This window comes from Cavia porcellus, unplaced genomic scaffold (genome assembly GCF_034190915.1).
Source record: "Cavia porcellus strain 051 isolate PalLab524CR breed Dunkin Hartley unplaced genomic scaffold, mCavPor4.1 scaffold_19, whole genome shotgun sequence".
Classification (NCBI taxonomy): Eukaryota; Metazoa; Chordata; class Mammalia; order Rodentia; family Caviidae; genus Cavia; species Cavia porcellus.
Window position 1 is genome coordinate 15,276,299 of NW_026947502.1, and position 27,847 is coordinate 15,304,145.

Sequence of the window (27,847 nt, forward strand, 5' to 3'; positions counted from 1 at the left end):
CTTTCTGTCAACACTGGGGCCACACCCGGCATCTGGCCTGGTTTGGGAACTCTGGAATCATTGGGTAATAGGCACCTCCAACCTGGCGAGGATTCCTCGGTGAACAATGCAGTGAGGCCCATGACCCTGCCAGACTGCAGGAGGAAGGAATAAACGGGACCATTAACTTCAAAGCCCCTGAGGCTGCCAGACCTCCCTAATCTGACAATGGACAGGAAGGAGACTGAGACTGGATAGTAAAACATGACCAGACGAGCCTGCTTGAGTGACCCTGGAGCTGGGAGACACACACTGCCGACAGGGGGGCCTGATTTCCACAGGCTACCAGGATATCACAAAGTCACCTTCCATGAGGGGCTGTTCCAATCTGCAGGCCTGTGGAGACCCAAAGTCAAAGGAGCCAAGGGTTAAGGTTGCAGTTACTCTGCCAAGGGAACCCGGTCTGGCTGGGGTGGAGGGAGGGGCTGGGAAATCCATTAAATATTTTTGTTACACAGGTTTCGCTCCCCTTGTAACACTGTCAAGGACATTTTACTAATGTCTTGGACCCAGGAATCCTGGGCTGTGCATATGTGGACCGTGAGGGCAAGGCAGAGATGCAGGAGATGTGGGAATCATCCAGCAGGGATCCACCCAGGGTTTGGACAAGGAGAAAGTTACACAGGACGGGGAAAAGGCCAGATTGGAAACTGAGCCAGGAGGATCTGCTGGAGGGCAGAGTGTGTGTGCAATCCCATTTACTGACATAGGGAACTTCGCACCCATGGATGCATTGTCTCCCCCCAGGTCCCCTAGCAGGTAAAGCTAAGGCTCAGCATAAGACCTCCTCAGACTTGGCTCTTGGCTTTGATTCTCACCCATTGATGATCTCAGGCAAGTTAGTTAACCCCAGATGCCTTATCTGCAAAATGTTGTTAAGGGTAGTATGTATCCTCTTGGTAGGGTTATGTGAAGATCAAATTGCAATAATGACAGGTGTGTACAGGGTGCTGAATAAATCCTGTGGACTCATCAATTTATTTTCTATGGACTATGTTGTAGTCAAGAGTTGTAAAGAGAACAACCAGAATTAGGACATAGAATTTTATAATATTATTTTATAATGGTCACCCAGAGTTAACACAGGAAAGGGCAGGAAATCTGTCCACAACACTAAAGACTCAGAATATTTTGCCAAGGGCCTGGATCCCACAGCAATGTCTTGCATGAGTCCAAATGAAGACCCAGCACTCATGACAATGCCTCCCATGAGTCCAACTGGAGGTCTGGAGCCCACAAAAAGGACTTACACCAGTCTCTTTTATGGATCCATGATGAGAAGGCCCAAAGGTCAGCGGTGGAAGCTAGAAAGTCTATGCCAGCAGGGTGAAGGAGCTGTGCTGGTAGGTTGAAGGTTCTACACTGGAGCAAAGAAGTCAATACTCACAACAAAGACCAGGGCTGTCCTGAAAAGCACCACAGCCATTCTCAGCGACACGGAGGTCCTTGTGCTCCTGTAACAATAAGAACAGTAGAGTACATGCCAGGAAGCTGGAGTGACGAGTTCATCCTGGAGATCAAGTGGCACACATCTTCCCCTCCAGAGCCAGGAAGTGTTGTAAGGACCAGAGCTCCCCAAAGTGAACCGCAGCCATTCTCACCAACAAGGTCCTGAGCTCCTTTGATGACAGTGATCAAACTCACACTGTGGAAGCTAGTCATGATGAGCTCCTCCAGGAGAACCAACAGCTCAAACAGCAACACATAGGAGAAGCCACAATATCTAACTTCTCCTTCTCCACGTCTCTATTTATGCTGGCAACTTTCCTCAGGTGGAACATCTATGTTCAGCACTATGCTGATTTAATTTAGCTGGCGTTAAGTTGACCACCAGTTTTTAATCCATAACAGAGTATGTGTATATAGTGTTTTCTAGGCCTCAAATCAGCATTTTTTGTGAGCTGCCTAGAAAAATCTTTCAAAAATATTTTTAATGGCTACACAATATTCTATCACGCAGATAAGGTAATAAGCCTTTATTTATAATCCTTCTGTTTTAGCCTCTTGAGTTGGAATTACAGGCATGTGCCACTATTACAGTTGAATAGTTCAAAGAATGGTCCAGGTTCTTGGGTGCAATGAGGCAAGAATGGCCAAGCATACACCTCATGCATGTAAGTGGCTACATGTATTGGTGACCACAGGACAGCAGGAGCAGAAGTGGGCAGAAGGGCTAAGGGGAAAAGGAGGAGGAAGAGGAACTCAAGGAGGGAGGCGAAGCTGCTGCCATGGTGGTGAAGTTCTCCATGGAGCTGGAGATTAATGCTGCTGGTGTAGGTGTGCGGGAAGGTGTTTGGACTGGTGAGTCACCTCCAAGTCTCCAAGCTGTGTTGGGCCCCAGGTTGAGGCCCATCACTTTACTAGAGAACAGAACACAAGCTACTCAAGCATATAAGAAATTACAAGATAGGCTTAGGTTGGTCAGCCACAGAGCTGGATGAGGAAGCGTGCAGAGGGGTCTGCACACCCAAGGCGGTGCAAGCTCGGTGCAAGGTCTGGAGCTCACTGCAGTGTCCTGCTCAAGTCCGCATCAGGAGGGCCATGGGTCTACACCGGAAGGCGGAAGGAGCCAAATCGGAAGCTGAAGAGCCTGTGCTGGAAGTCAGGAGGATGTCCAAGCTCAAGGTGAGTCTGTCCTTCCCCATTCCCCTTTTATACCAACCAGCCCAAGAGCCAGCCTACGGTGTGTCCTCTGCACCCAAGGGTATAGAATTGCTGAGCCAACTCAGGTAAGCTTCTGAACTCTCAGTTGACACAATCAACCGCTACACCCTTGTATTCCAGGTGCCTCCCATTTGTCTCTCACTGGTGCCAATGATCTGCTGCCTGGGTCATCCAGACCACCTAAGATGCGGTTCGCAAACTCATTAGGGTGGTGTGGCCCTTAGACTTGAAGGAGGGGAAGCAAGTGGCTCCCCCGACCTTCCTGGACAGGTTTTCTAACTGTACTACATGGAATCCCACTAAGCCTCCAGTTCTAAAAAATACAAATATCTGTACTTTGTATTTCTTCTTGTACTGTCCTTTACCCATCTTCTTGTCGGGGCATTAGAATTTCACTGGAGGAAGAATTATGGATTGAAACTACCGAACCTTATTCTGTTGAATTTTTTTCACCTTTTCTTGCTGTCTTTACATTTCATGTTGGATTTTTTATGGTCTCTGGGATAATACTAAACTCTGATTTTCCTCTGTGAAAGTCTACATTTCCAGATCATGTGCATGTGCGTGTGCGTGTGTGTGTGTGTGTGCTGAGCGCAGGTGTCAGGTCTGCCTCTGCCTGTGCTTGTCATGTGGCCTTGGGCATGTGACATCTCCTCTCAGATCACAGCTCCCCATCTGTCAGCAGGGGCACGGCTGGCCATCTGAGCATCCTCCCGACTCTGACATTCTGTGCTGTAACTACAACAGTCTCTTAGTGGCCTCTCCATTTTGGTGGCTCCCTGGCCCCCAGTTTAGTGGGGCACAACTAACCCCAGTTTTATGAAAGAACCCTTCTGTGTGTGCTGCCGGGGTCCTGCAGCAGTCTTCCACCCATCGGCAGCCATGAGCCTGCCTGTAGCTCGGGCCTTCGCCTGCTGTTGCCTGTCAGAATGGATATTGTGATTCCTTGGACAGTTTTCTCAGGTCATTGCTTTTGCTGGGAATGTTCCCACACCCTGCATGTTACAAAGAAAAACCATGCCTGTTTCTGAATCTGCTCCCTATAGCCCTCTGTAACTATTTCCTGGCCCAGAGGAATTTTTCTCTTTTGAACTACGTTATTTCTCATATTCATGGGTATATGATTGTTATTTTCATATTATTTAATGAACAGCAGTATACAAATCTCTGGGGTAATATGAAAGGCTACTGAAGTAAGGAGTACAAACTGGCAGCCAGTACTATGTTTTTAGATCCTGATTTTCATCTTCTTTCAAAAAATCTGAAGGCCAGTCCCAGCACTTGGGAGGCTGAGGCAGGAGGATCACTGCAAATTTGACACCAGCCTGAGCAACAAAGTGAGCTCAAGGCCAGCCTGAACTGCATAGCAAGACCTTATCTCAAAAAGTCAAAAAAACAGAAACAAACAAAAGTCAGATCTAGCTTGTGTTCTGGCGACTGAACCCAGGATGTTTGCACTGAGTTATATCTCCATCCTGTTTTTATTTTCTATTTATAAGATGGGGTTTCATCAAAGTAGCTCAAAGCTGGGCTCAAACTTTCGGATCTTTCTACCCCAAGCCTTCCAGAGTGCTAAGATTACAGCTCTGTGGCACCATGCCCCGTTTATCTTCTTTACAAATAAGAGCCAGCAAGCTGCAGCCCGTAGGTCAAATCTGACCTGGTGCCTATTCATGCAAATGAAATTTTACTGAGCTGCAGCCATGCGCATCAGTTTATGTGTTCTCGGTGGCTGCATGGTTGCTCTTCTGGCAGAGGCGAATTGTTGCAAAGGGAAGTGTGTGGCCTGGAAAGCTGTTTTATCAGGTAGCCCTTTACATAAAAGGCTTGCAACATGGAGAGACACCCCTTCCATGCAGCCTGTTCCAGTAACCGCCACCACGAGCCCATCTCAAACCTGGCCAGCTGCAAGTTTATTCTGCTCTCTAAGGTCCATGAATCATTTGAGTATTTTGTTCCTATTCATCTTCTGCAGCACCCCCTAATACAGCATGAAAGCCATTATGCCAGGTAAGCAAAGCAATCTCTAAAAAATAACTAGAAACATTCTATTGCCAGCACACACTTGGATGGCCAAGTTTAACAATATTCCTTAGTAACTGCAGCTACTGACACTGGCTTCCTATAGTAGAAAGCCTGAGGTATGAAGAAAGAATCCCTGGATTTGGATTCCATCCGGGCTGCCTCTGTGAGCTGGGTCACCTCAGAAAGCAAGGCTGTCTTTGTTGCCTCATTTAAAACACAGGATGTCGACAGTACCTGCCCTTGGGTTGATGAAAGGAGCAAGTTCACTCGGCTAGTGTTTATTAGTTCCTGCTCTGTGCCAGGCACTGCATTGAGCTCTTGCGGTACGCTGGTGAAGAGAGCCAGCACCATGTTCACTGGTGTGGAGCTTCTAAAGCAGAGGGAGAATGGACCAAGTGGCAGACACCCGAAACGTTTGTTGTGTAACAGCTGGCTCCATGTCTGGGTTCAGCCAGAGCTGTGGACTGGTTCAGAGTTCATAGTGGGTGCAGAACCTTCTTTGATGCAGCTGGAATTAGCTTGGCCCTCAGGCAAGCACAATCTAGAAATAAAGGACGCATAGCTCCAAAGCCAAGGTGGGGTGGGACTCAGAGGACAAAGCCTCTGAGATCTTTGTGCAGAGCTCCCAGGTCCCGATGGGAAAAGCCCCAGAGCACAGAAGTGAGGCTGCTAACCATTTTTGTTGACATAGAACCTTCCCTGTCTTGCTTTTCCAGCTTTCCAAAAGGCATCATGAGTGACAGTAAGAATCCAGCCTGAGCAGAGGAGCAGCTGTGAGTGCAGAGGCTCAGAGCTGGAATGGGCTTTGCATAAGAGGAAAGGAAAGGGGTTTGGGGAGGAGGAAATGAGGCGGAGAGGGAGGCTGGATTGTGAGGGCCTCTGTTGTAATCCACGTGTAGTGATTAGAGAAGTCATTGGAGGGTTTTAAGCAGAGTACCACAGACTGAGCTGCAGTTTTCCAATATGCCCCTGGCTGCAGCATGAGAATGGGTTAGAGGGGGAGCAGAGGCAGGGCGCCCGTGAAGGAAGCTGCTGCAGAGCTCCAGAAAGTGAGGATGGCGGGTTGCCCGGGTGTTACAGCACCGCAGATAGATTTGGAGTGTGCTTTGCAAAGAATAATAGCAAACACAACTTAGTCATACAGTATGCAAGGCAGTCTTCTAGGATATGAGTAAATTAAATCATTGAATGGTTACTCTTCTTAACCCCATTTTACAGATGGGGAAACCAAAGCACGGAAAGATTGGGTAGTTTACCGAGGTCACCCAGAGTAGAAACTGGAGCGGAGACCACTTGGCCCCAATGACATTCTCCTGTCTCTCCAGAACTCACCTGCTTGCTGATGGAATAGAAGTGAGGTCAAGGACAAGAGAAAGCTAAACTGGAGCCCCAGATTGTCAGGGGCTCAGGGAAATTTATAGGAAGCCAATGTTTAGTACTAAGCACTGGACCCCAACAGACCAGATCCAACCAGAATGGAGTCATTTGTGCAAGAAGCATGTGATTAACTGAACTTGGAATCGGGCCCTCCAAAACAGGAGATTCGTGGCATGTAGCCTCCTTTATTGCGGGTCGTGCCCCTCTTCCCCATGCTCAAGGATTCTAGCTCCCTGGCTCCACCGTCTCTCTGTGACACAGTTCCTGTTTTGAGTCTGTCTTTGCAGAGAGGAAACAGGTGGGTGCACCTTCCAAGGCTGACCTCCTTTCCACTAGTCACCTGCCTTGCACCTCACTCAGCCACTCGGAATGCTTGGTCACTCTCTGTCCATCACTTTCCACCTCTCCAGCTCACTTCCTTTGAACCTCAGGTCTCCGTCATCCTTGAAATCCTGAGTCTTGTATGCCTCTGCTGTCTCCCCTTCTCACCTCGTCCAGATTCAGTTCTGGGTTTTTCAGTCCAATATTGTCTGTGCAGTCACCCTAGCCTCTAGCCTTTCTCGTGTCACATAGCATTCAGTGCAGGTTAAACCCAGCCAGGCTGGCAGAGTCACCGGCATTAAGCATGGGTAGGCTTGCCTTGGGGGTCAGGCAAACTGCTGCATCTTGCCAGCAGTTCTCAGACATGTTCTCTGGACCCTCAGCATCGTGTGTGTGTGTGTGTGTGTGTGTGTGTGTGTGTGTGTGTGTGTGTGTGTTGGGGGGTGGGGTACTGGGAGGTGCAAATACTCTCAGGCCCAGCTCAGACCTCCTGAGTCAGAGGCTAGGGGTGGAGCCCAGCACTCCGCTTCTCACAGGAGCTCTGGGTTCATCGGACGCAGACTCAAGTTTAAGTCATTGTCTAGTTCGTTTCCTTTTCCTCTGAGGTCCCTATTTTATGCTGTCTAATCTTCCCGGGAACATCCACTACTTCCTGATCCTTGCTCGCATTCAGCTAGTCTCTTTGTACACCCACAACGCAGAAGAAACTGAAACCAGAGGACCTTCCCCAAGCTCCTGTGTGTCTCCTGCGCCTCCTCTGCCTGCCTGGCTGCCATGCCCCTTCGCTATTATGTAACTTTATGTTTTTATTAGTACATATTTGTTATGCAGACCAATCACATTCACCTTAGGGAATCTGTCCCTGCACATGGTATATCTTGATTTTCCTTATTTCCCCCACTGTTTTCTCTAGTTCTGCTGGAGTTTGATTGGAATTGATTAGGATTGCATTAAATCAGCATAACGGTTTTGGAAGCATGGCCATTTTCACTATATTGGTTCTGTCTGTCCAAGAACAGAGGAAATCTTTCCATTTTCTCATATCCTCTTCTTTACAGTCCCCTTTGTCAGTGTACTGTAGTTTTCAATGTAAACGTCTTTCACTTCCTTTGTTAGATGGACTCCTCTAAGTATTTCATTTTTTTTAGATGCTATTGTGAAAGGTGTTGTTTCCCTAAATTCTTCGTGAATTTTTCATTCATGTACAGGAATGCTTTTGATTTTAGCGATGACTTTATATCCTGCTATGTTGCCAAATTTGGTTATTAATTCTAGGAGTCTTTTGGAGGGATTTATGGAGGGCTTCTATGAAGAGTATGGTGTTATGGCAAATAATGATAATTTAACCTCTTCCTTTCCTACCCATGGTCCTTTTCTCTCTTTTTTCTTTTTCTAAATCCATTTTATTTCAAAGATAAGAAGAAGAAAAAGAAGAAGTAGGAGGAGGAGGAGAAGAAAAACCACAACAAAATTTCAAAACATAATCGGGGAGAAACAATGAGTCCTTTTATTTCTCCCTCTTGTCTTATTGCTCTGGCTAATGTTTCCAGAACTATATTGAACAGGAGTGATGACAGTGGACATCCTTGTTTTATTCCTGATTTTAGAGTGAAGGCTTTCAGATTTTGACAATTTAGTATGACGTTGGCTGTTGGTTTGTCATACATGGCTGTTAGCAGATTGAGATGAAGATCATCTATTCCAATTTTCTGTAGGGTTTTTATCATGAATGGATGTTGGACTTTTTCAAATGCCTTTTCTGTGTCTATTGCGATGATTGTGTGGCTTTTGTCCTTGGTTTTGTTAATGAGCTATATTTTATTTATTCATTGCACATGTTGAATCATCCCTGCATCCCTGGGATGAATCCTACCTGGTTATTGTGCATAATCTTCTGGATGACTTGCTGGATTCTGTTTGTCAGTACCTCAATGAAGATTTGTACATCTATGTTCATTAGGGAGATTGGCTTGTCATTCTCCTTTATGGTCGGATCTTCCCTGGTTTGGTATCAGGGTAATGCTTCCTTCAGGCGAAAGTTTGGGAGTATTGCCTTCTTTTCAATTTCGTTAAAGATTTTGAAGAGTAGTGGTATTAGATCTTTAAAGCTCTTATAGAATTCAGCAGTGAATCCATCAGGACTTAGATTTTTCTTTGATAGTAGTTTATTATTATTATTTAATTTCATTCGTGATATCAGATTATTTAGAATATTTATATTTTCTTGATTCAGCTGTGGTAATTAATATGTATCTAGGACTCTCTCCATTTCTTCTGAGTTTTCCATCTTATTGGAGTATAGGTTCCCAAAGCAGATACAGATGATCTTCTAGAGTTCTGCAGAATCTGTTGCAATATCACCTTCTTAATTCTTTTTTATTAGAACTTTTTTTATTTATTAAAATGATACTTGAGCCAGATACATTTTGACTAGATCATTGCCTTCTTTCAGTTTTTTATTATCCTTTTAATTCTTCATTGCATGGACTTGAGTCTTCCTTTTTTTTTTTTTTTCAGAGTTGGCTAAGGGTTTGTCTATTTTATGTAATCTTTCAAAGAACCAGCTCTGATTCATTGATTCTTTGTACTGTTTTCTTAGTCTCAACTGCATTAATTTCTGTTCTCATCTGTGTAACTTCCTGCTGTGTACTAGCTTTGGATTTTACTTGCTCTTTTTTTCCCCAAGTATCTTGAGGTTCAACATTAGATTATTTATTTGAGCTTGCTCTGTTTTCTGATGTGGGAATTTATCACTATAAATTTCCTTCATAAGACTGTTTTCATTGCATGCCATAAATTCTGATATGTCATATTGGGATTATCATTTAATTGTAGAAACTGTCTAATTTTTTCTTTAATTTCATCTGTGATCCATTGATTGTTCAGGAGGGTGTTATTTAATTTCCGTGTTTATGTAGTTTTTGTGGTTTCTTTTACCATCGGTTCCAATTTCATTGCATTATTATCCGCTAATATGCATGGGATAATGTTAGTTCCATGTGCAGCACAGAAGAAGGTGTATTCTATCGATATTGGGTGGAACACTGTAAGGATCCAGTAAGTCCATTTGTTCAAAGCTTTGGTTCAGCTCTGATATGTCTTAGTTGATTTTTTGCCTTGTTGATCTATCTGTTTGTGATAGTGAAGTATTGAGGATCCCCTGTCACAATTTTATTAGTGCTTATCATATTTTTCCTATCCATTAGTGTTTGTTTTATATAGTTGGTATTTGGTGCACATACATTTATGATTATCTCTTCCTCTTGGATTGTTCCTTAACAAGTTTATGGTGACCTTCTTTGCCTCTCTTGATAAGTTGTAGTTTGAAGTCCATTTTGTCTGTAAATAGAATGGCTACCCTTGCTTTTTTCCAGGTTCCTGTGTGGCATGGAGTATTGTTTTCCAACCTTTGACTTTTACTCTATGAATTTTTTTTTTTTGTCTTTTTCTTTTTTATCGGTACCAGGGATGGAACTCACGACTGCCTGCTTGCAAGGCAGGCGCTTATGCCGCTGAGCTTAATCCTCAGCCCCTCTATGAATTTTTTTGACCAAAAAAAAAAGACTGAGTGTGGTGGCACTTGCCTGTAATTGCAGCACTCAGGAAGCTGAAGCAGAAAGATTGCTGCAAGTTCAAGGCAAACCTGGGCACTGGGAAGGCTGAATTTTTTTTAAGTTAAATGTGTTTCTTGTATGCATCACATTTTTGGATCTTGTTTCTTTTCTTTTCTTTTAACCTTAATGCCTCTTATTATCTTCAAAAGAATTGCCCATGCCATCAGGCATAATAGAATCAAACAAAATAGTACAGAATAAAGCCAATGAAAACAAAACGATGGAAACAATCTAAGACTTCAAAAGAGGATAACAATGAAATTACAATGGGTACCATAATGCATCTTATTGTCTTCAAAGTAGTTGGCCTATACCATCAGACATGATACAATCAAACAAAATAAAATTGAGTAAAATCAGTCAAAACAAAACAATGAAAGCAACACAGGGATTAAAAACAATACAACAGGAAGTCAAAAGTGGTTACCATATTTTGTTATCTTTGAGATAGCTGTCCATGCCACATCAAATATAATATGATTAGACAAGCTGAAACAGAATAAACCAAACTAAACAGAACAATGAAAGCAATATGGGTTTCAAATTATGATACTAGATTAACAATGGCCACCGCCTTCCCCTTTTAGACAATTCCTCCCTTTTCACTTTCACAGGGTGCATTGTACATTTTGCATCCCACTAACTCCTTTAGTTTTTAGATTAGGGAGGCAACCCGCTGTTCACCTAAGTGATTCTGAACCGTTTTACTCCTCAAGTTGTATCCATTTACCCACAAGAGCCTTAAGGTTATCTTTCTTTATAGCTGACCAGTTTTCCATTGCATAAAAGTGTCGTGGCTTTCTAACCAATCTGTAGCTGATGGTCAAGCTACCCCCCCACTTTTTTTCTGGTTCTGTCACATAGAAAATGGTTTTCTCACCTTTGACTTTAAGTATATAAATCCCCTTTCAAGTTAAACGTGTGCCGTGTATAAAGGGTATTGGATGGATCCTGTCTCCTGATCCAGTCTACCTGTGTCTCTTTTTACTGGTGAACTGAGGCCATCTATGTTAGTGCTTATGCTCAACCCTCTCTGCCTCATCTCTGCCGTAATACTTTGCTGCTGTTGGTTGCCTATTTTCCCCTTCATTCCACTGTCTGTCCCGCTCTGTGAGCCCCCTCTGCTACTGTTCCTGATGGATCTTGTTTTTAATCTATTTTGCCAATCTGTTTCTTTTGCTTGGTGAATTGACACCATTCGTATCGATGGTTATACCTGGCATATACTGAGAGCCTTGCCTTCCCTTGAACCAGGCTCCTGGAGATTTAGCTCAGCAGCATAAGCGCCTGCCTTGCAAGCAGGCGGTCGTGAGTTCGATCCCCGGTACCGATAAAAATGAAAAAGACAAAAAAAAAAAAAAAAGAACCAGGCTCAACTATGGGGGTGGGAAGAGGCTCAGCGAGAAGCAGAACCAGGCTGGGAAACCAGAAGTGCGTTCCTCACTACGCTCCTTTGATAAGCAACTGGCTGGTTCAGGGGACTGAGGGTGATACCATAGCAACTGGGGTGAAAGGAATAGTTTGATGCTTGTGTGTATTGTTTGGTTGATCTTGCAGGCCTGGGCTGGTGGTCTGGGCATCTACTTGAAGGATGGCAGTGTGCATTGTGTTAACTGTGGGGGATTTTCTCCTGCCTTGCTTTTGAAATCCAATGTTTTGTTTTGTTCTTTTTTACTGTTTTGTTTTATTTCTGTGTCTGGTAACTGAGTAATTATTTTGACAATAACAATGTACAGAATCCAACCATGGTTAAATTCCTATCATCTTGTTTTGAAAACTTATTTAGCTGGGTTTTTTTTTCTTTTGTTGTTGTTGTTTTTTAGGTTTGTTTGAATGCTTTTTTGTTGTTTTGTACCTGGGATGGAACTCACAATCTCATACTTGCCAGGCAAGCACTTGTGCCACTGAGCTAAATCCCCAGCTCTGTTTACTTCTTGATTTATCTGTGTTTTATCTCTTTAAAATAAAATATTAAAAACCTGACTGTATTGGCTTATTTTCCTATTGTTGATTCCCTTTCTTTCCCTTCTATTTAATTGCTTGCTATAGTTGGTAGATTCATTTTATTTGTATTCTTAGAATTGTTGTCTTGTCTTTTTCTAAGGATGTCTTTGGAGAGCCAATTTGATGGTTATGAATTCCTTCAGGTATTCTTTATCATGGAATTATCTTATTTCTCTATTGATTTAGAAAGATAATTTTCAGGATACATCATCTAGGTTGCAGATTCTTTTTTTTTAGGGCTTAAAATACTTCACTCTAAGCTCTTATTGACTTAAGGTTTTGAGTTGAGAAGTCTGCTGTGATTCTGATGGGGTTTCCTTTGTAGGTAATTTATTTCTTTCCTCTAACAGCTTTTAGAATTTTTTGTTGAATTTCTAGAATCTTGACTACTATATGTCTCGATGTAGGTTTTTTTTTCCCTGATAGTGACTGGAGTTCAATATTACTTACCGGTATCTCAAATTCTTTCCCCATGCTTGAGAAAATACTTCTTTTTTGTTTGCTTGGATTTTCTGTTTGTTTGTTTTGTTTTTTGAGGCAGGATTTCACTAAGTAGATCAGACAGGCCTTGAACTCACTCTGTAGCCTAGGTTAATTCTGAACTTGCAGCAATCCTCCTGTCTCAGCCTCCCAGGCACAGGGATTATAGATGTGACTCACCACATACAGCCTTCTGCCATTTCTTCTGTGAGCGGGTTTTAAAATGTCCTTTGTGATATCATTTGATTTTTCACTGATTCCAATTAACCTTATAATAGTCTTCTTTGTATCATCTAGCAGCTGTCGAATTGATTTTTCATGGCCCCTTCCTATTTTTGAGAGGTCTTTCATTTGATGATCACCAAACACAGTCCTGTGTTCTAGATTTGATATTCTATCATCACAATATTTGAATCTACTGTGAATAGTTTCAGTAGAATTTTTAATCTCTTTTCTATCTCAGTCTGTTTTATGGAACCCAGTTCTTTTCTATTTTGGGTATTTATGGTTTCCATGTCTTTCCTAAGCTCCTCTATTTTTTTTTTAGTCTTTTTTTGTTTTTGTTTTTGTCAAGAGACTTATTGATCTGTTTGGTTGCTTTTAGTGCCACTAGTTCATAAAATTCACCTGGGAAGGTTAGATTTCTTCCTCTTCATTGACCCCTTGATTGGCCCTGAGTTGGGGTGAAGAATTGTATCTTGCTTCCAAGTTTTCTCAGTATTTGTTTTCTTCATTAGGATTTGTAAATTACTTGGGGTAGATCGATTTATTATTAGTATTAGGAAATAACTACTTTTCAGAGATGCCTTCTAGGCATAGCTGGTTTTTGGCTTTTGAGTCTGTCCCAAGGTCCTGCAGCTTCAGGCGTGGGAACATAGCTCAGTGGCACAGCACCTGCCTGGCAAGTGCAACACCCTGAGTTTGATTCCTGATGCAAAAAAACAAAACAAAACAAAACATCCTGTCTCTTCAATTTAGAGCTGAAGGGTTGCTGCCTGTTTGGTCTAGTGCCCAATTCTTTGGTACTGGACTAAAGTAATGTCTGTGACCCCTGTATAATCTGTATCAGCATCCAGAGAAGACCAAGAACAATAGCTCACGATGACTGTCACCTTGGCTAATGCAGTACAATCAGAAATAACAATAGCATCAAGCATAGGCTAGAAAACCATAAACCATGGTAACTATTAATTTGTCACCTTCAACCATAGGTACAGGATTTATGGTTATATAACAAAATCCAAGACAGAAAGTTATATACAGTAAATATCCACTCAGCGGAGTGATTGTACTCTACAGGGAGAAAATTTAAAAGGGAAAAGAGAGGAAAAATAAATAACAGAAGAGAAAGAAATTAGAAGCAAGGCTGAAAGACAAAAGGAGGTTACCCAAACCTCAGGAAACTGGTAAGAAGACAGAAGGGGAGAAAGGAACAAACAAAAACAAAAGCCCCCTCCCCCCAAAACAAAACAAAACCCCCCCAAAACACAAATGAGTCAAAACAATGTTTACCTTCATGAGAAAACAAAAATGAAAAAAAATTTTAAAGTTTGCAAGTGATATAGGACAAATGAAGAAAAGAAAAGAGAAAGAGAAATTTGTGACTTCGAGCCTGCGGTCACCTTCTTGGGTCTACAGTTGCGGGGCAGTATCCAGTTCGTGACTCCCCTTTTGCAGGCTAAGCGGACAGCCAGGGCTCGGGGCCATGCTAGATAATCACCAGCAAGCCTGCAGGAAGGTGCTTTCAAACCCCCAGACCAGGGCCACTGCTGGGCCTTCCCCCTCTGTCCCCCCAACTCCTCAGTTTGCCGCAGGGGGGGGGGCTGGTCTATTCCCCTCGTCCTTAAAGACTGAGCCTGTGCCTCCTCATCACCATCTCCTGGGTGTTCCTCTCCTTTTCTTGAAAGACAGAAGAAGGCAGATGATTCACCCACCACCAGGTCTCACTTCTGCAGGAGTCCTCCCACGGACTTGTGCTCCCTTGAGCTCCTCCCTGGCTCCACAGCCCAGTGCGGGCTGTCGTTAGTCACGATGGCAAGCCATCGCCCTAAAGCCTTGGGTGCCACCGCCCTGGTCTTTCCAGCTCAGCCCCAGGCACCCTTTGGAAACGGGTCCACCCCAGTGGGCCCCCAACCCCCACCCTCTCACCGCCCCTCCCGCCAGCTTTTCACAAGCGTGGAACCTGCCCTTAAATCCTTCTCTGGCTCACACCCAGTCTCGGCTGCCCACCCTCGATTCATGACTGTCACTCAGCAAAACCTGGGTCCCAGCACAGCTAAATGGCACAATAAAAAGATACAAATCCATCAGGATGGCATCATTTTGTGTTAATAATAATATATAGTACTTTTTTTCTGAGAGTCTTACCACGTAGCCCAGGATGGCCTTGAACTCACAGTGATCCTCTTGCCTCAGCCTCCTCTCAAGCTCTTGGTTTACAGGAATGCACCACTGTGCCCGGCCTGTTAATAATAATAGATATACTCTCTTCTAACAAACACATGAGTCCCTAGTATCTTCATTTTCAAGATGAGAACACTGGAACTGGGTCTGGTGGCACACACTTGCATTTCCAGCATGTGGGAGGCTGAGGCAGGAGGACTCCCAACACCACTAACTTCAATGACATCCGTTGCTTTAGACCAGGTTGCTCAGACAAGACCAGGGAGTGGCTCTGCCTGGAGGGTGTGGTCAGCACAGATAACTGAGCCCATACTCCATGACAAGAAGCAGACGATACCTGACCTTCCTAAGAATTGCCAGAGGTGCTGTTGTGCTGGTTGGGGACCCAGTTCATTTCTCCCTCTTTATAGGTTACTAAGTGACACCTTTCCTCAACATCTTGTCCCTGTCCTGTGTTTCTGTTTGGTGCTGGGCATTAACCCCAGGGCTTCAAGCATGCAAAAAACACACTCATCAACCTCATCCTTGACTAATGCCTTTGTGGAAGCCCCACTATGGGAGCAGAAACAAGTGAGAGAAATGTCCAGCATTTCTCTTGGTATGTCCTTTCCTCCCACACCTGTGCCTGGGGAGCTGCCTCCTTCCTGTTGTCATGGGTGGACCATCCGTCTACTGGATCATTCATGTCAATAAAGAAGCACCTATAACTACCCCCATTTTAAGAGAAATTTCAAAGATTCCTCTAGCAACTCCTTTCCATTTGCAACAGTGTTTTTCCAAATGGTTATCCTCTCCATCTCCAAGTAAGGGTCTCTTTCTTTTCACTAAAACGTTTCATTGTGATAAAATATAGAGTACGCCCCTTTCACAAGTGTATGGTTCAGTGTTGTTACCTACAGTTCCATCGTGGTGCCCTTCATTACTGTTCCTAATCTTTCCCTGTATACCGAAAGTCCCAAAGCATTTACATGAAAGCTACCAGAGCTCATAACTGAATCCCGCAGGTTGCAGCCTCCTGTTGTCTCTTGAACCTTCTTCTCCAGTTATGTTTTTCCTCCATTCTTCCAGCCAAAAGCCTTTCTCCAAGCCACCTCTGAGCTCCATGTCGCTAAAACCAATAATGAACACATGGGCCTCGTATTCATGTTCCCACTGCGTCGGGTGGTGTATTGGATTGTTCCTTCCTTTTTCTAAGTGTCTTCCTTGGCTTCCAGGACCACAGGTCCCAGTTCTCTCCTAGCTCTGTGGCCACAGCTCACTCCCACGCTCCTGTCTGGTTCCTCCCCGTCTCCCACGCTCTGAAGGCCCCAGTGTTCAGATGCCTCCTGCTTTCCATCTGTTTTCACATCTCTGGTGATCTCCTCTAGCCTCATGCCTTTTTTTTTTCCGTAGTGGGGATCGAATTCACCACCTCACGCTTGTCAGGCAGGCACTTATGCCGCTGAGCTAAATCCCCAGCCCAGCCTCATGACTTTAAATATTCTCCATTGACTCTCTACTTCCAGATTTATGTTGGCAGTTAAGACCTGTTTTCTGGACTTCAGTCTTACATTAAACCACCCATCTCTTATCCCAATTTGGATATCAGAGATGGCGATGGTTCGAAAGATGTGTCTACATCAGCTCTCTGGAACCTGAGACTGTGGCTGCTACAGTGTGGATCTAGGATGTGCTCACGGCTGCTCCACAGCAGCCTGGTGATGTTGGAAGGTGGTGGGACTTTTTGAGAGGCGTGGCCTGGTGGGCGGTATTGGTCATTGGAGGCGTGGCCTTGAAGGGCATAGTGGCAATGCACTCACTTCCTGTTGTCTTTGCTTCCAGAATAGGAGGTGAGCAGGTTGCTGTACCATGGATTCTCTCCACCATTTCCACCCAGCAGTCCCACCAGAGGCTCAAAAGCAGTGTATCCAGCTGCCCGAAGACTGAATCCTTGAACCCTGAGCCACAATAAAACTTTTTCTTTCTTGTTGTAAGATGATCTCAGATACTTCTGACAGTGATGGAAAGTTCACTAACATTGTGGGCTTATTTGAAAAAAAAAAAAAAAGATCTTTGTAGATATAATTAGGGTCTTGAGATGAGGAAGTCGCTAGGGCCCTACATCAAATAGCAATGCCTTTATAAAAGATGTGCAGAGGAGAACAAAGAGAAACAGAAGAGAAGGCAATGTTCCCAGGGAGGCAGAGATCAGGAGAATGTGGCCACACGTCAAAAGCACTGTCAGCCACGGGAGCTGGAAGAGGCAAACAATGGCCTTTCCCTGAGGTCCTCAGTGTGAGCACAGCCCTGCTGAAACTTCATTTTCAAACTTCTGCCTTCTAGAACCATGGAGAACGAATTTCTGCTATTTTAAGACATCCAATCTGTGTTAATTGTTATGTGAAACTAATACAGTTAGTATCAAGGCTAATACAGATGTCTCCAACTCAACATAGCCCCCAAGACTCCTCATTTACCGCCCCCCAGCTCCATCCACCAGACCTACCGCCCACCCCAGACATGGTCTCTCCATCTTAGGAAAAGCCAAGTCCAGCCCTAAGGTTATTCAGATCAAACTTTGATGACACTGTTGACTCTTGGTTTTCACTTTCCACCAAGCTTCACATCCAAATCACCAGCAAACTCTGCTGGTCCCATGCAAAGATAGTCCACATTGGCTCACTTCTGGTCAGGGGTGGTTGTACATGCCTGTATTTCTGACACTCAGAAGGCTGAAGCAGGAGGATTGCCAGGAGTTTGAGGCCAGTCTGGGCTACATAAGTGAATTCAAGGCCAGCCTGCCCTACTTAGTGAGATCCTGTCTCAAAAACAAAACAAAACACAGTTCTCTTGGTAAGCTCCTACTTTGTGACTGTCTTTTTTTTTTTTTTCTTTCTCAGCACTGGGGATCAAACTCAGGACCTTGCACTTGCCAGGCAGGCACTTATGCCACTGAGCTAAATCCCCAGCCCCTCTATGACTGTCTTGGTCCATCACTGCTTGCTTGGATTATAATGATGTCTGTCATAGATGTTGCTTTTGTCCTTGTCCCTTAAAGTCTATTCTCAAAATAGCAGCTAGAGAGATGCTTTTGTGATTGAAATCAGGCACATCCCCTTCTGCTCAGAACCATCCAATGATCCTTCAGCCCAGGAGTAAAGCCAGGTCCTTACAGTGTCCCACAAGGGCTTATGTGCCCCAGGTGCTGGTGATGTCTGTGATGTCATCTTCTGCACTCTTCCCCTTCCACACTGGTTCCCACTTTTGGGAATTTTCATTGAGACTATTAGAGGGCTGGATGGAGCTGGTAACATTCACAGGTTACATTTTGTACCATTTGAGATTTGTAGGCACGAATTTAAAACGAGAGCAATCAGCAGAGGTGTGTGTTCTTTTCCTTTTAGCTGGGAATGTGTGCCTTGGCTGGATTAAGATTTTGCTGTGGAGGAATAAGGACCCTGAGACCCTCTGTATAAAAGGGTGATTGCTAGCAGTAGGGCATGAAATCACCGCAGGGTAAGCAGGAGTGAATTAGGTACTGCACACGCTGCACTAACTTTAGAGCCTTAAACATGGAAAAGAAAAATAAACACAAGCTGTTATTACCCCAAACATCCACACTAAGAGCACTAAAAGTACTCTGAATTTTAAAAAGATCTGGCAAAACTGACTTCAGTACCACTCTCTAGCCTGGCACTTGTAATTTAAACTTCAATCCCTATAAATGAGAGATGGCTTTGAAGATAATGCAAAGCAATCCAAGACAAGAATAATACCTCAAAATATATGTATCTATTTTTGGTATAATTTTGTCTTGGCCACCAACAGAAGGAAAAGTCGTCATTGCTTACAACTTGAGAATTTATGAGTAAACCAGGTGTGGTGGCGCACGCCTGTCATCGCAGCACTCTGGAGGCTGAGGCAGGAGGATCATTGTGAGTTTGAGACCAGTATGGGCTACCGAGTGAGCTCAAGGCCAGCCTGAACTGTATAGTGAGACCATATCTAAAAAACAAAGCAAAACAAAACAGAATTTTGAGTAATGTACAAAAAAAAAATGCAAGCATGTTCTTTGACTTAAATGCCGAGTCACTTTCTTCCAGATAGTTCAGTCTGATATTGTGGCTTTTCCCAAAGATATATGCTTTGTTTTACAAATTTTTTGTTTGTTTTTTGTTTTGTGAGACAGGGTCTTGTTGTACAGCCCAGGCTGGCCTCGAATTCGCAGCAGTCCTCCTTCCTCGGGCTCCTGAGTGCTGGGATGACAGGTATGTGCCACCCAGGCCTGTTTTGTTTTACGAACTTTCATTGGCTTGCTTTCAGTTACGCATTAATACTGACCCTGAAGTGCTTTTTCATCCGTTGCCCATATCTACCCAGCAGCAAGCTGCCTTGCCTCTGTGGCAGCTCATCCGTGTGTCCCAGGTAACCACAGTTCACTTTCCTTAAACTTCAATATTACTCAAGATCTTGGTACGGAAAACATTTTATTTTTATGCTCGTGTAAAGAGATGTTGATACACGGAATGTCAAAATCACATACATTTTAAAAATGAAAATGTATCAGAATTCAGGAGCCTGGCTGCAGCATAGAAAACGGCACGTGAAAGTCATGGAAAGGCACCTCTGCCATTCAAGGTCCTGCTGGTTTAGGATTACGGTGAACCTGAGGGACCAAGCTGTGGTGAAAGGATGATCTCTGCATTATTTGAGCTGAGCTCCTGATTGGATGGAGTTACCAGCTACTCAAAGGACCGAGCTGGGGCAGGAAGAAATGGTTGTGGATTCAAGTCCCTCACCGTTACTTAGTGTGGTGGGTCCATTAAGTTTTATTGGGAGGTGAGATGGGGCTGGGTCAAGGATGTGTCCTTCTGGGTGCCCAGGACCAGTTTTCTGCAGGGCAGGGCTGCAGCACCTACCTGGGTGCTGCTTGCTCACCTGGCCACTCAGAGGACCTTGCGGACTGGGCAGGCTGTTGTAGTGGCACCTGGACCTTGGGCAGGTTGTGGGAGGTGTCGAGCTCCTGCTCCAGCCGCAGCTTGAGTCCTAGCAGCTGCTGGTATTGCAGGTAGTACACTCATGTGTCCTCACGCATATTGCTCAGCTGGGCCTCGGTGCTGCCGATCAGCACCTGGATCTGCACCAACTGGGCTCCAAAGCATGCCTCAGCCTCCACCAGGGTGCCTTCCAGGGCAACTTCATGCCAAGTTGTGACTGCAGCTTGATCTCAGGGCCCTGCAGCATGCGGTCGTAGTCACTGACGTTGGACCTGCTGACCTCAAGCTGCTCAGTGTGGCCAGCGATCTCCTGGCTCAGCTCCTTGGACCTGTTGATGAACCAGGCCTTGGTGGCCTTCCTGTTTTCTCGGCCAGGACTTACACCGGCTCCTCATGCCATTCAGGATCTTGACGGGGTCGGTGCCTGGGCAGAATCCACCTCCACACTGACCTGGCCACCTACCTGGCTCTGCAGCACTGACTTCCTCATCATGGTTCTTTGGATAGGCCAGTGCCTCCTTCAGGCCTTCAATCTGCATGGCCAGGTCTGTCCTGGCCAGGGTCAGCTCCTTCAGCGTCCTGTGCAGCCAGTTTATGTCACCTCCACGCTCAGGTGCAGGGCCTGCTCCATCTCTAACTTGGTCTGGAAGTCGTCAGCAGTCAAATGTACATAGTTGATCTTGGTGGTGTTGGGGTCGTGCAAGGTGCTCCTGGATGGCCTGTAGGAGCGGCCACGCCGTGTCCCTGCTTCTGGTACAGTCGCAGATCTTTACCTCCAGGTCCCTGTTGGCCACCTCTGGAACACATCTTGTCCAGGTAGGAGGCCAGGTGGTCACTGAGGTTCTGCATGGTCACCTTCTCATCATTGCCCAGCAGTGTGTCCTCTGGCCCATGAAGCTGCTCCTGGAGTCCCCATGATCGAAGACGTGAAGTATGTGGAGGACTCAGGCACACCAAAGCCCCCAGAGCTACGGTGGATGCTGGGTGCGCACAAGGCCCCCACCCCTTCCCCAAAGCACAGGGAGCTGCAGCCCAGCCCCCGAGGACGAGGTGACTGGGGGTAGCTGAAGGAGGTCACTGCAAGCAGAGCAGAGGACGCGAGCGACAGCTACTGGGCCCACAGCTGCCCAGCAGGAGGAGCCCTCATTATCTCTGATGTAGGAGCTTCAGTTTCATTGTCTGTGAAATGACGCCATAGCTCTTCGGTTCCTTAGTTCTGTCATTTTCTATTTTATTTATTTATTTTTGTGTTTACACTACGGAGAATACATGTTAAATTGAATCCATGTGAAGGGGTAGTGCTTGGGTGTGGAGGAAAAGACCCTAAAATTGAAGACACTTCTGTTACATGGTTTTGACTTAATATGTGATGCTGAGTCAGAAACCGCTTGCTGGGGTCTTGCGAGGCTCAAGGAGGTGCTGCTGTTTGGAAAGCAGTTAGGAGAGGGTGGACAGGAGGAGGTGAGGAGGAGGTCAGAGCTGCGGCTGCTGCTGAGATGTCCATCATCACCTTATCAGAGCACAGCAGAGCAAAAGGGAAGGGAAAAACCTCCCAGCCCTGACTGTGGGATTATTTCTTATCTGTATTTTGTCTTAACTGGGTTCAGGGATGTGCATTTCCCCTGAGCTGTTTCCTACCCCACCCTCCTTTCTCAGTTAATCATTGTGAAACCTACTTCAGAGCAAGTCATTCTCTGGTCCATCCAATCAGCATTTATTTTGGGAGAATCCGGAGCTCTCATTTATTTCCTGTTTACGCATAAGTCATTTATTTAAAACCATTGTTCCCAATCTCATGAGGCCCAATGTCAGATCTTTGGTCCACAAAGCCCTCTGCTTTCAGCCCGGCCACTATTTCTCGGAGTGACTGTTCTGTTCCTGGTGAGAATCCTTCAACACACCAGCATGCTCTGTCTTGGGTTTCCATATTTGACATCTGCTCTGCCTGGAACACTTCCTGTCATCACCTGGGCCACTATATATGCCCTTGGATATCCTCAGCTCACCTTCTAATGCTCTCTACTCAGATGTCGCCTTTGCAGTGTCACCTCCTCTGACTCTGCTTTTTTTTTTTTTTTTTATCGGTACCGGGGAACGAACTCACGACTGCCTGCTTGCAAGGCAGGTGCTTATGCTGCTGAGCTAAATCTCCAGCCCCCCTCCTCTGACTCTCCATCAGCTCCTCTGTTTCATCTGTTTACCATCTGTCCATTAGAATGTAAGTTGCATGCAGGCAGAAATTGTTTTCTGTTTCGTCCACCTTTTTATTAGAAAAAGACAGGCAGAGCCTCCACTCATGAATCCAGCGAGGACACAACTCATGGAAAGTTACTTCTCAACAGTTGATATGATTTAACTTTTAATCCTGGCAGTGCCTAACAACCAGCTCATAAAATTCCTGAAAACTTGACAATGGGTCCCCAGAGATGCTACAAGCTGGTTTAGAGGAAGAAAAAGGGACAGATGAAAAGAGAGATTCCCTTGGTTGATTTCTCCAGCTGGGAAGCCAGGACACTGGAGAGGAGGCCCTTGGCTGGAGGAGACTATGATTTGTTTCCCAGAATGCTCACAATTATCAGAAGTTATAGCAATAGTGGTCCAATTAAAACAGTAGCTACTGCCTGCTGCCTACCCACCATGGCGCATGCACTTTGGGGCTTTTAATTGAATGGAGTCTTTACAGTGAAGTAAGGGCCACTGCTGTCTATGGTCAATAAATGAGGTCAAGGAAAAGAGCTGGGATGGGAATGAACTGCTGTAGCAGGATGGAGTTCTGAGTGGCTGGGAACTCAATCCTGCAAGCGGCTTTTCCGCTTGGAGCTCCCAGGGACTGTGTGTCTGCACCTACCTGCCTTCTCTCTGGCCCTCTCCGGAGCATGGTATGGTTGGAAGGACTGTCATGGAGGCCAGATGTGACTGATCCATTTCTGCGGCTCTGTTTCCTCACCTGTAAAATGGGCCGAGAGTATTGCCATGCCAAGTTTGCTTCCTTATCCCGGGATCCAGAGTGCAGCCAACCCACCAGACTGGAGTTGGGCCCAGGCCTAACTGGAATGATTTGGTTGAGCCCTAAAATCTCGCACCACTAATGCTAAGTTTGGGTGAAAACAAGTTAGGGTTATAAGTTTGTTGCTGTTCACTGCAAGGTGGGCCACATGAGGTCACATGGGCCTTGCAGATTCGGAGTCTAGAAGTGAGACGTAGCTCCAAACAGGCTTGGAAAAGGTCAAGAGCAGCCTGCAGGGGCTCAGATTGGGTCACAGAAGTACTGTGAGCCCAGCCCTTGCATGGCACTAGTGGTGGCACTTCCAGCGGGGTGGGTCTCTGTGCGGGCCTCCCCTAGCTATGGTGGGGGGTGGCAGTGACCATGGGCATAGCCTGCCTTCCAGCCCTTTCGCCCTGCATCTTCTCTGAGCTCTGATGGTCTTCGCCTGGAGTAGGTCCAGCCTGGGTTCCCAGGCTCACCAATTGCGGGGTGCTCACAGTTGGCTGCTTGACCCTTTTGGGCACCAGTCTCCTCCTCTAAGATGTGGAGATGGGGACCCCTTGGCCCCAAGGAAACATTGTGACTGAGGCTCACACAAGGAAGAGATCCCAGGACAAATTCCTAGCACTCAGAGATTGAGGCAGGAAGAATACTGTGAGTTCAAGACTAGCCTGAACAATATAACAAGACCCTGTCTCAAACACAACAGGGCCAGGGGCTGGGAGTTTAGCTCAGCAGCACAAGTGCCTGCCTGGCAAGCACAAGGTCAGGAGTTTGATCCTTGGTACCAAAAAACAAAACAAAACAAAAAAAAACAACAACAAAACCAAAACAAATTCAATGCCTTTTAATAGCAACCACTATGATTAGTAATGACAGAGCCAGGAATAAGACACTTACTGCCTTTCAAAGCCTCTCTGTGAACTTGTGAGCTTTACTGACCATTTACAATGTCCTGCATACCTCACATACGCTATCTCGCTCAACTCTCCCAGAAACCTCAGCTGATGGATATTGTCTTACTCCCACTTTATAGGTTGGAAAACTATAAAATGGAGAGGTTGAAGCTGGGCCTGGCGGTAGACGCCTGTAATCCCAGCACTTGGGAGACTGAGGCAGGAGGATTGTTGCAGGTTTGAGATCAGCCTGGGCTTCACAAAATGAACTGAAAGCCAACCTGAACCTTTTATTAAAATCCTGTCTCAAACAGACAAAAATAAGTAGATAAATAATAAAAATAAAATAAAATATTTTATTTTTGCAGCGGTTGGGCCATATAGTTGACCAGGGCTGAGGATGCAGCTCAGTGGCACATTGCCTGCCTGGCAGGCGCAAGGTCCTGAGTTCGATTTCTAGTACCAAAAAGAACCAATCAACCAACCAACCAGCAACAACAATAAAAATCCAGCCCACCTGACTCCAGAGTTCGATGTTAATGGTACTGGGCATTGAACTCAAGGGCTTTTGCATGCTGGGCAAGTGCTTACTACTGAGCAACATTCCCCAGGGCCTTTCTATTTTTGGAGACAAGGTCTTGTTAAATTAGCCAGGTTGGCGTTGGACTCTCAATCCTCCTGCCTCAGCCTTCTGGGTAGAAGCTGGAATTGCGGGTGTGTGCCCTGCACCTGACACTAGCTCTTTCTTGCCTCCAGGTTCTACTATTTGCCCTGGCATACAGGCCACCTAGCAAGCAGGTCCACAACATTCTCTGCATCACTGCTGGGTGCTAGCTGTCTTCTAGACTATGCAGTAATGGCCCTGTTTTGAGGCTCTGATGCACTCCAGAAGGAAGTGATAACATACATAAAAATACATACCTGTTCTAAGGCCATCAAGCAGGCCACACACTTAGGACAGAGGCGGCAGGCAGGGCTGCTTGGCGAGGTAACAGAAGGCTGCGGCTGCCTGGGGGAGTGGTGCCTACGCAGAGACCCACAGAGAGAAAGCAGTCAGATGAGTGGCTGGGTGAGGGTGTTCTAAGCCCAGGGATCACTGTGCAAAGGCCTGGGAGGGAGAAGGACTTGGGCAGGTTTCAGTGACAGGAGGCCAGGGCGGCTGGAGAGAACAGGAGGTCACATTTCATAATATATCCCCGCGGCCGAACCCCCGGGAAGTCAAGGAGCCCACATGGGTGTGAGAATGATGTTCCTTTGGATTTCCACCACCTAACCCTCAGGCATGGCAGCCCTGGCCTCTGAGGATGCTTGGCCCTGGGAACGGTTCTCCACCTTCCACAGCTCCAGATGTTCTCAAAGAATCAGGTCACCCCCGGCCACCAGCCCCCCGCTGCAGCAGCACCCACTGTGAATCTGCAGACTCGAGCTCTTCTCCTCCTAACTGGTCTGCAGGCTGGATCTGGGCTGGAGGGAGGGCGCTGGTAGGGTGGAGATACAGCCCCGTGGACTTGGCTGTCTGGGCCAGGCAATGGTGCCAACATGGCGTGACCAGTGTCCCTCGGCCTCCATCTGTCAGCTCTGGAAACCCAGTGACCTCGGGGAGTAGGCTCAGGTAGCAGCGTGGGTGCATCATGAAATCACAGAATCCCTGAGCAGAGGGGAATTCTGAGGTCCCCCACAGGCCCATGGGTCTCAGTCTGGCTGCACAATAGACTTATGAGAGGGGCAGTCCCCAAATTCCTAGGGCCCAGGCTGCACTTGTAATTGCATCACGGTCTCTTGGAGAGCAGGGGCAAGGTGGGAATTTTAAACACTGCAGCCAGGTCATTCCAAGGTTCAGCGAGGATGGGACTGTGGGTCCTGCCATCAGACAGACACAGACTTGAATACCTGCTCTCAACTTTTCCATGGGGAAGCCTCAGTGAGCCTCCTGAGCCTCTTTTTCTTCACTGTTAAAAAGTGCATCACCGTGATGCCTTCCCTTGTGTGTGTTCTCAAGGCCGTACATATTAATCCACACAAAGCACTTGGCACAATGCTTCGTTCCTAGCGAGAGCCCAGTGAACACCAGCTTTTACAGCTTATGACTTTCCCAAGGCCGAGCAGTCTGTCAGAAAGCTCTTCCTCAGGTTAAATAGAAATGTTCTCATATCTGCCAGAGTAATCTTGTCAAAGCCCAAGTCTTTGGTGTCACCCAGCCCCTTGAAATCATTGTGGCTCCACCAGAAAAGCCTTCCCTGACACCTTGCTGAGCAGATCGGCTTGGACATCTCCCCGGCATCGTGCCTGCTGCCATTTTCCGTTTATCAGTGTGGTCATCCTTCCGTGTCTGCGGCCTGTGAGAGGCCCCGCGCCCTGAGAGGACAAAGAGGCTGCATCTGAGTATCCTCCTGCTCATCGCGGTATCCTCCATGTCTGACTGACTTGGTGCTTGCTGTGTAGTTGAGGCTCAAGAAGTTTGTGTGGGATAAACAGACTTTAAAAGGCTATGAGGGGTTTAAGTTCTGCCTTTTAGAACTGCACACAAAGCAGTCAGCTAGCGTGGTCCACCCCAGCAGCAGTGGGCAGCGGCCAGTGGAGCACTCTGTCTTCTTTCAGGCCCTTGTGGCAGGTGGCTCTGCCCTGCAAGTGCGTTCGCTTCCAAGGACACTGATCTCCCTGGATCACGCCCACACCGTGCATGAATTTCATACGTTTCGTGGGCTAAGGGAGCCCCAAGTGGAGCATAGGAAGCTCGCACTACCAAGCCATTTCGGATCCGAGGCAGCCTCAGCTTCCATCAAGACCAGTGGGGCAGGGCTGAGAAGGCCTCATGGCTACCAGGCCCTCAGCGGGAAGTCCCACCAGCAAAGAAGCTGGGCTCCTTTTGTTTTTGCATAGGGGCCAATCTGAGAGAAAGTTAAAATGCAGATGAAAATGTGACCCCAAACTCCCTCAAACCCAAGGAGCCATTTGCTGAGGCCACCTTTGGGCCTTTTCTCAGAAATTCCTTTAGGCCTCATGGCCTCTGTCATGGGGCAGGGTGGCTGGGACTCTCACAGAGCTCGTTAGATGTGACAAACTGGGCCTGTGGCCTGCAAACTCACCCTTACAGTGCCATTCTCAGTGTGAATGTGGCCTGGTGACAGCTGTGCAAGCGACACCAAAGAATAGGAAGACGGGCAGAAGGGACTGTGTGTCCCCTTCCTACTGAGGGGCAGAGTCCTGGTCCCTCCAGTGAGTTTCCTGCTGCCCAGGCCTTGGCAAGGCTGGCCTTGCTCTGGCCCCATTAGGGCAACTGGTTAAAGAACCAGGCTGTGGAAACTGGGGGAGGGGCCCCCTGAGGGATTCCGCTCTGACGGGCTGGGGAGTTGTGGTGCCAGATGAATCCTGACTCATCCTGGCTTGGGGGTCACTGGGGCATTCCCGTTTCCCAAAGGCCAGAGCCTGGGGGTTGGAGGTGGCTGCTCAGTTGAAGCAAAAGCTTTGGAGGAGGGCAATATTTTGGGGCCAATCCTGACCGTTCAGGAATGCTTCAGAGGCAGGGCAGTTCAGGTTCCTCTCTCTGTCCTCCCACAGGGAATCGCGGGGTGGCAGGGAGCATCTGCTGCTCACAGATGGCCCTGCAAGCTGCGGGTGGCCACGCTGTTCACCAGGCAGGTGGCTTTGGCACTGACTTCCCCTCCCCTCCCCTCCCCTCCCCTCTCTTCTCCTCTCCTCTCCTGTCCCCTTCTTCTACTGTCCCCTTTCTCTCCTCCTCCCCTTCCTCCTCCCCTCCCTCCTCCCCTCCCTCCTTCCTTCTTGCTTGCACGGGGGGTTGAACCCAGGGCCTTGGCTCTGAGACACATCCTGAGCCCGTATTGTTTTTTTGAGACTGGGTCTCACTAAGTTAGCCAAGCTCAAACTTTCTGTTCCCCTTCCCCGGGTGCTGGGATCGTAGGCCTGGGCCACTGAGGCCAGCTCACCTCTTTCTAGGACTCAGACACCTCCACCGTGCAGCCGCAGTGTGGAGAAGTGGAAAGGGTCCCCTTGGGGCTGATGCTGCACCCCGTGGGCTGTCATTCTGTTCTCTTAAGAGGCCCC

The 27,847-nt window shown here is 46.6% G+C and overlaps 1 long non-coding RNA gene across 1 annotated transcript; it reads right to left on the reverse strand.

The window, feature by feature from the left end:
- Nucleotides 1–442: 442 nt before the first annotated feature.
- On the reverse strand, nt 443–27,847 carry LOC134471603 (uncharacterized). The gene is made up of 4 exons (XR_010041081.1): nt 27,730–27,847; nt 24,707–24,809; nt 22,752–22,850; nt 443–1,493 (listed from the first exon to the last, which is right to left on the reverse strand). It is a non-coding gene; the product is annotated as an uncharacterized LOC134471603 (long non-coding RNA).